At 38.0% G+C, this 10,110-nt stretch overlaps 1 non-coding gene across 1 annotated transcript; it reads left to right on the top strand.

Annotated features, from left to right (window-relative positions):
- Positions 1-3,805: 3,805 nt before the first annotated feature.
- On the top strand, positions 3,806-3,882 carry LOC112131183 (small nucleolar RNA SNORD112). The gene has a single exon (XR_002913318.1). It is a non-coding gene; the product is annotated as a small nucleolar RNA SNORD112 (small nucleolar RNA).
- The last annotated feature ends 6,228 nt before the right edge of the window (positions 3,883-10,110 follow it).

Below are 10,110 nucleotides of genomic sequence, written 5' to 3'. Positions count from 1 at the left end.
TCTGTCTTCTCAGCAACCCAGTAGCTCTAGACAGGCTATTATGTTTTCTTGTTACCATTGGATGTTATTATAGGAGCTGATATGGTTTGTTTCTGTGTCCCCACCCAAATCTCATTTTCAATTGTAATCCTCAAGTGTTTAGGGAGGGACCTGTAATCCCCATGTGTCCAGGGAGGGAGGTGATAGGATCATGGGGGAAGTTTTCCCCATGGTGTTCTTATGAAAATGATTGAGTTCTCACAAGATCTGATGGTTTAAAAGTGGCAGTTTCCTCTGCATTATCACTCTCTCTCCTGCCACCTTGTGAAGAAGGTGCTTGCCTCCCCTTGACCTTCCCCCATGATTGTAAGCTCCCTGAGGTCTCCCAGCCATGTAGAACTGTGAGTCAATTCAACCTCTTTTGTTTATAAATTACCCAGTCTCAGGTAGTATATTTATAGCAGTGTGAAAACAAACTAATACAGGAGCATTGAAATTTTTCTGAAAAACGAGTGATGTAGTTTAGTTTCTGTTTTATAAAGATAGCTTTGGCAGCAGTATAGCATATGAATTAGAGGAAAGCAATAGTGGATGCAGGAAACTGTTGCAATAGTTTATGAAGGGGAAGATGAAGACCTATACTAGGGCAGTGATGGTAATAATAGAGAGGATAGAATGTATATCAGAGACATCATGAAGTTAAGATCAACAGAGGAGTGACATCACCATTTATGTTCTTGATCAAGCAAAAATCTAGATATCATCTTTGTATCCCCCTTTGCTTAATCACAACATTCTGTCAATTAATCTTTCCTCAATCCTGTCTTCTAAACAAAATTTCAAATCCATAAATTTTTGATTTCACTTCATGATTCATAAATTCTTTTGGGGGCATTTTAAATAAACCCATCTAAGTGAAAAGGGTATACCAATTACAGCTATCCATTTACTCTGCCAGAAATAGGCACCATTCTCCTGCCAAGTCATAATTCCAAGATCTGTCAGAAAATGACATACAATGACTACATTTAGCATTTATGGCTATAAACTCCAAAAGCACAGAGATCAGATTTTTTCTTTCATTGTATCCGCAGAAAGTGATAAGCACACCATAAATATTTTACAAAGGAATAAATGGATGGGTAGAAAAGTTATATTGCAGGAGAAGCCACTTTTTAATGTGGATTACTGGTCAGTGAAATCTGAGATCTGAAGTTAGATAAAACTTCAGTTCCAATGTAACCAACTTATTTTCTGACTATAATCAGTAAAATCTAGAAGTATTCAAGATAGATTATGGATGATTAGGTAAGTTTGTAGGGAGCAGACCTAGTTACCAAATTGGCCCATCCTGTTAGATACACAGGTAGGCCTAATGAAACAGCAACTTTATTCTTCTTGGGAGCCCTTCTTCAGAAGGTCATTTCCATAGAACTCTGTCAGGAGCTGGACTTGCCTATTCAAAAAAAATGTGATATAATTCACATGCCGTAAAAATCACATTTTAAAAGTCTAAAACTCATGAATGTCATCAGGAATATTGACCTGAAATTTTCTTTAATTTTTGTGTCTCTGCCAGGTTTTGGTATCAGGATGATGCTGGCCTCATAAAATGAATTAGGGTGGAGTTCCTCTTTTTCTTTTGTTTGCAATAGTTTCAGAAGGAATGGGAACAGCTCTTCTTTGTGCCTCTGGTAGAATTTGGCTGTGAATCTGTCTGCTCCTGGGATTTTTTTTTGGTTGGTAGGCTATTAATTACTGCCTCACTTTCAGAACTTGTTATTGGTCTATTCAGGGATTCGACTCCAGAAGCACATCAAAAAGCTTATTCAACACGATAAAATCGGCTTCATCCCTGGGATGCAAGACTGGTCAATTTATGCAAATCAATAAATGCAATCCATCACATAACCAGAACGAATGACAAAAACCACATGATTATCTCAATAGATACAGAAAAGACCTTCTATAAAGTTTAACATCCCTTCATGCTAAAAACTCTCAATAAACTAGGTATTAATGAAACATATCTCAAAATAATAAGAGCTATGTATGACAAACCCATAGCCAATATCATACTGAATGAGCAAAAGCTGGAAGCATTCCCTTGGAAAACTGGCACAAGACAAGGATGCCCTCTCTCACCACTCCCATTCAACATAGTATTAAAAGTTGTCATCAGGGCAATCAGACAAGAGAAAGAAATAAAGGGTATTAAAATAGGAAGAGAGGAAGTCAAATTGCTCTGTTTGCAGAGGACATGATTGTGTATTTAGAAAACTCCATTGTCTTAGCCCAAAAACTCCTTAAGCTGATAAGCAACTTCAGCAAAGTCTCAGGATACAAAATCAGTGTGCAAAAATCACAAGCATTTCTATACACCAACAATAGACAAGCAGAGAGCCAAATTATGAGTGAACTCCCATTCACAATTGCTACAAAGAGAATAAAATACCTAGGAATCCAACTTACAAGGGATGTGAAGGACCTCTTCAAGGAGAACTACAAACCACTGCTCGAGGAAATGAGAGAGGATACAAACAAATAGAAAAAAATTCTATGCTCAAGGATAGGAAGAATCAGTATCATGAAAATGGCCACACTGCCCAAAGTAATTTATAGATTCAATGCTATTCCCATCAATCTACCATTGACTTTCTTCACAGAATTAGAAAAAACTACTTTACATTTCATATGAAACCCAAAAAAGCGCATATAGCCAAGACAATCCTAAGCAAAAAGAACAAAGCTGGGGGCATCATGCTACCTGACTTCAAACTATACTACAACACTACAGTAACCAAAACAGCATGGTACTGGTACCGAAACAGATATATAGACAAATGGAACATCACAGAGACCTCAAAAATAACACCACATATCTACAACAATCTGATCTAAGACAAACCTGACAAAAAAAGCAATGGGGAAAGGGTTTCCTATTTAATAAATGGTGTTGGGAAAACTGGCTAGCCATATGCAGAAAACTGAATCTGGACTCCTTCCTTACACCTTAAACAAAAATTAACTCAAGGTGGATTAAAGAGTTAAATGTAAAACCCCAAACAATAAAAACCCTAGAAGAAAACCTAGAGAATACAATTCAGGACACAGGCATAGGCAAAGAATTCATGACTAAAAAAAACCAAAGTAACTGCAACAAAAGCCAAAATTGACAAATGGGATCTAATCAAACTAAAGAGCACAGCAAAAGAAACTATCATCAGAGTGAACAGGCAACCTACAGAATGGGAGAAAATTTTTGCCACCTACCCATCTGACAAATGTCTAATATCCAGAATCTACAAGGAGCTTAGACAAAGTTAAAATTTACAGGGGGAAAAAAAACAACTTCCTCAAAAAGTGGGTGAAAAATATGAAAAGACACTTCATAAGGGAAGGCATTTATGCGGCAAAAAAACATATGAAGAAAAGCTCATCATCACAGGTCATTAGAGAAATTCAAATCAAAACCACAATGAGATACCATCTCATGTCAGTTAGAATGGTGATTATTAAAAAGTCTGGAAATAACACATGCTGGCGAGGCTGTGGAGAAATAGAAGTGCTTTTATAGTGTTGGTGGGAGTGTAAATTAGTTCACCCATTGTGGAAGACAGTATGGCAATTCCTCAAGGATCTAGAACCCGAAATTCCATTTGATCCAGCAATCCCATTGCTGAGTATGTACCCAAAAGATTATAAATCATTCTACTATAAAGACACATGCACACGTATGTTTATTGCAGCACTATTTACAATAGCAAAGACTGGAACCAACCCAACTGCCCATCAATGATAGACTGGATAAAGAAAATGTGGCACATAGACCAATGATGAGACAGTGTTTATGAACAAAAGATCATGATTAATCCAGTTCTGCACAAAATACTGAGGTCCATTAGAAGACAATAGGTCTTGGCTGTTTCATTCCTTTTAAGAGCTGTTTAATATTCCACGGAGCCCTGGGCTCAGTCAATGTTGCCTAGATCTGACTTTGCCTCAGTGAAAACCACCTCAAATTCTTTCTTGCACTGATGGGCAGATGGGCAGTGTCAGAGGATCGTGTCATCTGTCCTGTGGTGCTGGTTGGCTTGGTCAAGTCAGTGTTCAAACTATCTCCTGCTCTTTCAAGGGGATCTGGGGCTCTAGAAGGACTGTTGTGAGAATCAAACAAGATAATGTATGCTGAGGCATGCTGTGAACACTACGTGCTGGGTACAGGAGAATGGAGGCTCCAGAGTGAAATTAATGACACTTTGTCGATGAAGATCTTGATTGTGACCTCTAAATGCGCCATGAACCAACTAATAAGCAGGCTTAGTCACCCTTGACACAGTTTGCAGTTATCCACCTCCTCCCAGTTCTTAATATGATAGATCCAGACAACTGCCTTGTACAGCCACCTCCAGGATACTGCCTCCCTAAGGAACAGCTAGATACACTGACCCCACAGCCTATGTGGGCCACACAGACATACTGGCTCGCTCTAAATGCACCAGTGAGAACTCTCTGCAGGAAATCTGCTTGGGAAATGCCATAGCTCGCAATACAGGCTTTCCCCTTACCGCTGGCCCTGTGAGGCATGCAGGATCTGTAAGTAATAAACTGCTTCTGTTGTTTCAAAAAAAAAAAAAAAGATGTGGCACATATACACCATGGAATACTATGCAGCCATAAAAAATAATGAGTTTATGTCCTTTGCATGGACATGGATGAAGCCGGAAACCATCATTCTCTGCAAAGTAATGTAGGAACAGAAAACTAAACACTGCATGTTCTCACTCACAAGTGGGAGTTGAACAATGAGAACACATGGACACTGGGAGGGGATCATCACACACCAGGGCCTGTTAGGGGGTTGAGGGCAAGGGGAGGGAGAGAATTAGGACAAATACCTAATGCATGTGGGACTTAAAACCTAGATGACAGGTTGATAGGTGCAGCAAAACACCATGGCACATGTTTACCTATGTAACAAATCTGCACGTTCTGCACATGCCTCCCAGAACTTAAAAGTAAACTGAAAATATAAAAAAAGTGAAAACAGGAAAAAAAAGTATAAAGCTCAGTGGTAATTTGGTCTATTCATAGAGTTTGTGAGCATTAACCCTATATAATTCTAGAATATTTGAATCTCCCTCTCAAAAAATCTTTACTCATTAACATTAATCCCCAATACTTTCTACCTTCTACTGTGGCAATGACAGTCTACTTTCTGTCTCTATGAATTTGCCAATTCTGAATTTTTATGTAAATATAATCATACAATAGGATATTTTATGTATGTGATGATTAATTTTATGTGTCAATTTGAGGGGACCTTGGTGTGCCCAGACTAAACATTGTTTCTGTTTGTGTCTGTGAGGTTATTTCTGAATAAAGTTAGCATTTGAGTTGATGAACTCAGTAAAGTAGTTTGCTTTTCTCATGTGGGTTGGCATCATCTCATCTGTTGAGGGCCTGAATAGAACAAAAGGCAAAAGTAAGAAAGAATTTACCTCCCTTATTTTCTGCCTAACTGAACTGGAATATCTCATCTTCTGCACTCAGGATAGGGTTTACACTATCAATTCCCCTGGTTTTCAGGCATTCAGATCCAGACTAAATTACATTGTGAACATTACTGTGTATCTAGCTTGCAGATGCTAGACTGAGGGACTTTTTATCCTTGATAATTACATGACATAATTCCTCATGATAAATATATGTCTTAATCCTTTGTTTCAAGATGGCTGCCTAGAGATGCCAAATGCCAGCTCTCAGAAAGAAGAACCGCAAAGTTGCAGGTGAATAATTACACCTTGAATAGAATATCAAGGGAAAGGTGTGAAAAACACATGAGAAGAAGCTAGGGCACAGAAAAAGAAGAAAACAGAGATTGGCAGAAATCAGCTAGTAGCCTCAAGGGACTTGGTATTTTGTCGAAAGGGTAGGTATTTGCTCCCTTTACACCTGCAGCAGAACACCAGTATCTGGACTGTAACAGAGCTCTTCTGCCCTCCCAAATTTGGGCACTAGTGTCTATGGTAATTTGGGAACTTCCTGAGGGCATTACACAGGACTACCAGATTACACAACAATCATTCATTCTCCCAGGAGACCTGAGCTGCATTGGTTGGTGCCATACTTGTGGTGCATCTATTGTGGGACAGTGTCCTGCCTGGGGAACATCAGTCCTTGTGTTTTCACATCATCGGAGCCCCTGCAGACATTCCCCAAGACTTTCTTGGGTTGCAGCAACCCCAGTGGTTGGCTGGACCCAGGGGAGCTTCAAAGTTCTCAGTAGTCTAGCCCTTGGGGAGTGCTGATCCTACGGGAATGAATAGTACAGTTCACCAAGGGGGCACCCTCTAGGAAAAAAGGAGATCAGAGCATATAGGTTTCTGTGCCCAAGAGTACCCCTCTAGCAGATTGACAGTGATTGCACCACTTTCTGCAGAGACCTGGGAACTATACTCTGCTTTGCAAGAGAGGAGCATGGTTTCATCTCAGCAGCCAGGTGGCCTCAGTGCTCAGGCATGGACATACATAGAAAGAGGGACTTCACCTCCCCCCACACTGCCGCAGACACAGCTGTGGTTGCTTCTGCAGGAGGTTGGCATAGACACATCAGAGGATGGCTACAATAAGGCTATTAGGGGCAGCTGTGTCCACATTGGCAGTGTATCCACTAGGCCAGATCTTGCATGAAAAGTGTAGCTCTATTCCTCTCTTTTTTGAGCAGCAATGTTCCTGCAGTGGAGAACAGAAGAGCCACAAAGCTGTTTGTTTTAGGCTGAGGAAGGATGTACCATGTCAAAGACATTATGTTGATGAGCTGTGGAGCAGGCATCTTTCATGGCTCTTGGATACATTGCAGCCTGGAGATAGACAATGGTGGCTGTCCAATCTGAGTGTCCTGAATGCTGGGACGGGGCATAATAGGGAAGCATATTGCTTTCCAGCCTGACCAAAGAGTGGTGCTATTGCAGCTGCCTCCATCAGCTGTGGAGACCTAGGTGCATTTCACCAGGATATCCTTGCACTACCCCCTTAACAGCAGGTGCTTTTGCTTACAATTTAGGTATCCAAGGGCCGACTTGGCAGTGCAACTCCACCCAGATTTATGTACCCCTCAGGAGGTGAGCAGGGAGCTCACGCCACTTTGCATTTCACAAACTAGCCTATAGCATAAAGCAACAGAGAGCTTCTACTGGTAAACAAAGATCAAGCACATACACATTTGCTTCTGCCACAACTGGGTCTTACCTGTAATCCCCACCTACTGGCCTGGAGGTTGAACTACATATCCTAACAAAAAATCTGCTGACACAAATACAAAGTACTGGGGAATGAGATAAGCTTCCTGAGACCACTAACCATCCTGACCTTGCAGGAGACTGTGGGGCTGCTCCTATACTTGGTGTATTGCTACTATAAGCAGCCATTGAGACAGCCACCAAATATATGCTTCTTTAATCAAGAAACTCAGAGAGAGTTTTTGCCTCTGAAAACACCCAGAACCAGAGCCGAATGACCCTATGCAATGTATGTTAGAGTCACATTCTCAAGGAGAAAAAAACAAGACCAAATGCAAGTAAATTCAACAATATAAGAAGAGATAGTTGATCAAGATGAGGATAAATAAGTTAAGCCATTCTGGAAGTACAGAAACCAGTGTTAAAACACTGACAAAGAATCACACTGTCTCTGTAACAATGGATTCTAGCCATAATAAAATCTTTGAAATACCAAATAAAGAATTTGAGACATTGAATATTAAGAAGTCCCAGACCAACACAAACAAATAAAAAAATCAGAATTTAAATGGAAAATTTACTGAGATAGATATTTATTTAAAAAATAACACTTCTGGAAATAAAAAAAGATTAAAGGAATTGCAAAATACAGGTGCAAGTCTTAACAATAGATCAAGTGAAAGAATCTTGGAGTGCTTGAAGACAGGTTTTTCAAATTAACTGAAACAAAAATGAAGGGAAAAAAATCAAGAACTTCAGAGAACTTGAGTAAGATACATTGCAAGATGGACTTACTGCAAGGGAAAATTGTCTAATTACCAATAAAGGAAATCCCACTAGATTAACAGCACATTTTGCATCAGAAAACTTACAATCCAGAAAAGATTGAGGTATCTTTTTAGACTTTTTAAAAAGCCAACCATGAATTTTGTATCCTACTATAACCTTCCAAATGAAAACATAAAATGAAATCTTTTCCAGACATACAAATGCTAGGGGAATTTAAAAGCACTACACTGGTCCTACAAGAAGTGCTCAAGGGACTTCTAAACATGGAACTGAAAAGTCTATATTAACCATCATCAAAACACATAAAAGTATAAAACTCACAGATCTTATAAAACAATTATACAATTAAGGCTACAAAGTAACTAGGTAACAGTTAACATCATAACAGGAACCAAACCTTACATGTCAATGTGAACTTAGAACACAAATTAAATCAATACCCAAATTAAAAGATATAGACTAACAGAATGGACTAAAAAATAGGATTCAACCATATTCTCTTTAGAAAAAAAAATACATCTAACTGGTAAAGATGCTCATAGATGCATGGTAAAGTGGTGAAAAACATAACAACACAAAAGAGAGCAGGAGTAGCTATGCTTTCATCTGATAAAACAGACTTTATATCAACAACAGTAAAAAAAGACAAGGTTATTATATAATGATGAATTAATCCATTCAACAAGAAAATACAAAAATCCTAAATATACGTGTACCCAACACTGGAGCAGTCAGATTCATAAAATTGCTAGTGGACCTAGGAAAAGATATAGACAGCAATACACTAATAGTGGGGGACTTCAACAGCCCACTGACACACTAGAAAAACAGAGGCAGAATATCAACAAAGAAATACTAGATTAAATTGGACTCGAGATCAATTTAATTTAATTTAATTTAATCTAACAAATTTACAGAACATCCTATTCAACAAATGCAGAATATAATTCTCATTAGTGCATGGAACATTTTGCAAAATAGACCATATGATACTCCCAAAAAATAGTGACAATAAATTCTGAAGAATCAGAATCACATCGAGTGTCTTCTTGCAGTATGGTGGAATAAAACTAGAAGTAAATACCAAGAGAAAGTCTAAAAACTATGAAATACATGACAGTAAACCTTTCCGTGAATGATCTTTGTGTCCATGATGAAATCAAGATGGAAATTAAAAAGTGTTTTGAAAAGCATAAAAATAGACACAACATACCAAAACCTCCGAAATACACCAAAAACAGTGCTAACAGGGAGAGTTTATAGCATTAAATTCCTACATTAAAAGGAGAGAAAAACCAGAAATTATAACTCTAACATTGCACTCCAAAGAATTAGAAAAAGAAAATCAAACCAAACCCAAAGCTAGTAAAAGAAAAGAAATCACAAACAGCAGAAATGAAGTAAAGAAAAATTGATATAAAAATACAATACATAATATAAATAGACAAAAATTAGTTTCATTAAAAAATACAAAATAGATAAAACATTAGCTAGACTAATGAAAATACAGAAGAGAGAATATACAAATAAACATAAAAAGGAGACATGACAACTGATTACACAGAAATACAAAAGATCATTAGAGACTACTATGAAATTCTCTGCACTCACAAACAAGAAAACAAAGAAAATGAATGAATTCCTGAAAACATACAACCTGCTATATTAAATTAGGAATACATAGAAATGCTGAAAAGACTAATAATGAATAGTGACTAGTGAGATTTAACAAGTAATAAAAAATCACCCAACAACATACTCCCAGGCTTTTCTTTGTTGGGAGATTTTTTATTACTGATTCAATCCCACTACTCATGAGTACATGTATTCACATGTTTTCATGTACTTGGGAGTATATGAATTCTTCCAGACATGCAAAGAACTTGTACCAATCCTACTGAAATTTTCCAAAAAATTGAGGAGGAGGACATCGTCCCTCACTCATTATATGAAGCCAATATCACCTTGGTACCAAAACCAGTAAAGGACACAACTAAAAAGAAAATTAAAGATCAATATCCCTGATGAGGATAGTTGCAAAAATTATCAACAAGTTCTAGCAAACCAAATCCAAAAACCTGTTGGAAACATAAAATACCAT

The sequence above is a fragment of the Pongo abelii genome, chromosome X (assembly GCF_028885655.2).
Source record: "Pongo abelii isolate AG06213 chromosome X, NHGRI_mPonAbe1-v2.0_pri, whole genome shotgun sequence".
Lineage (NCBI taxonomy): Eukaryota > Metazoa > Chordata > Mammalia > Primates > Hominidae > Pongo > Pongo abelii.
Note: the sequence above shows the minus strand (reverse complement) of the source record. Positions and strands in the feature narration are given on the sequence as shown.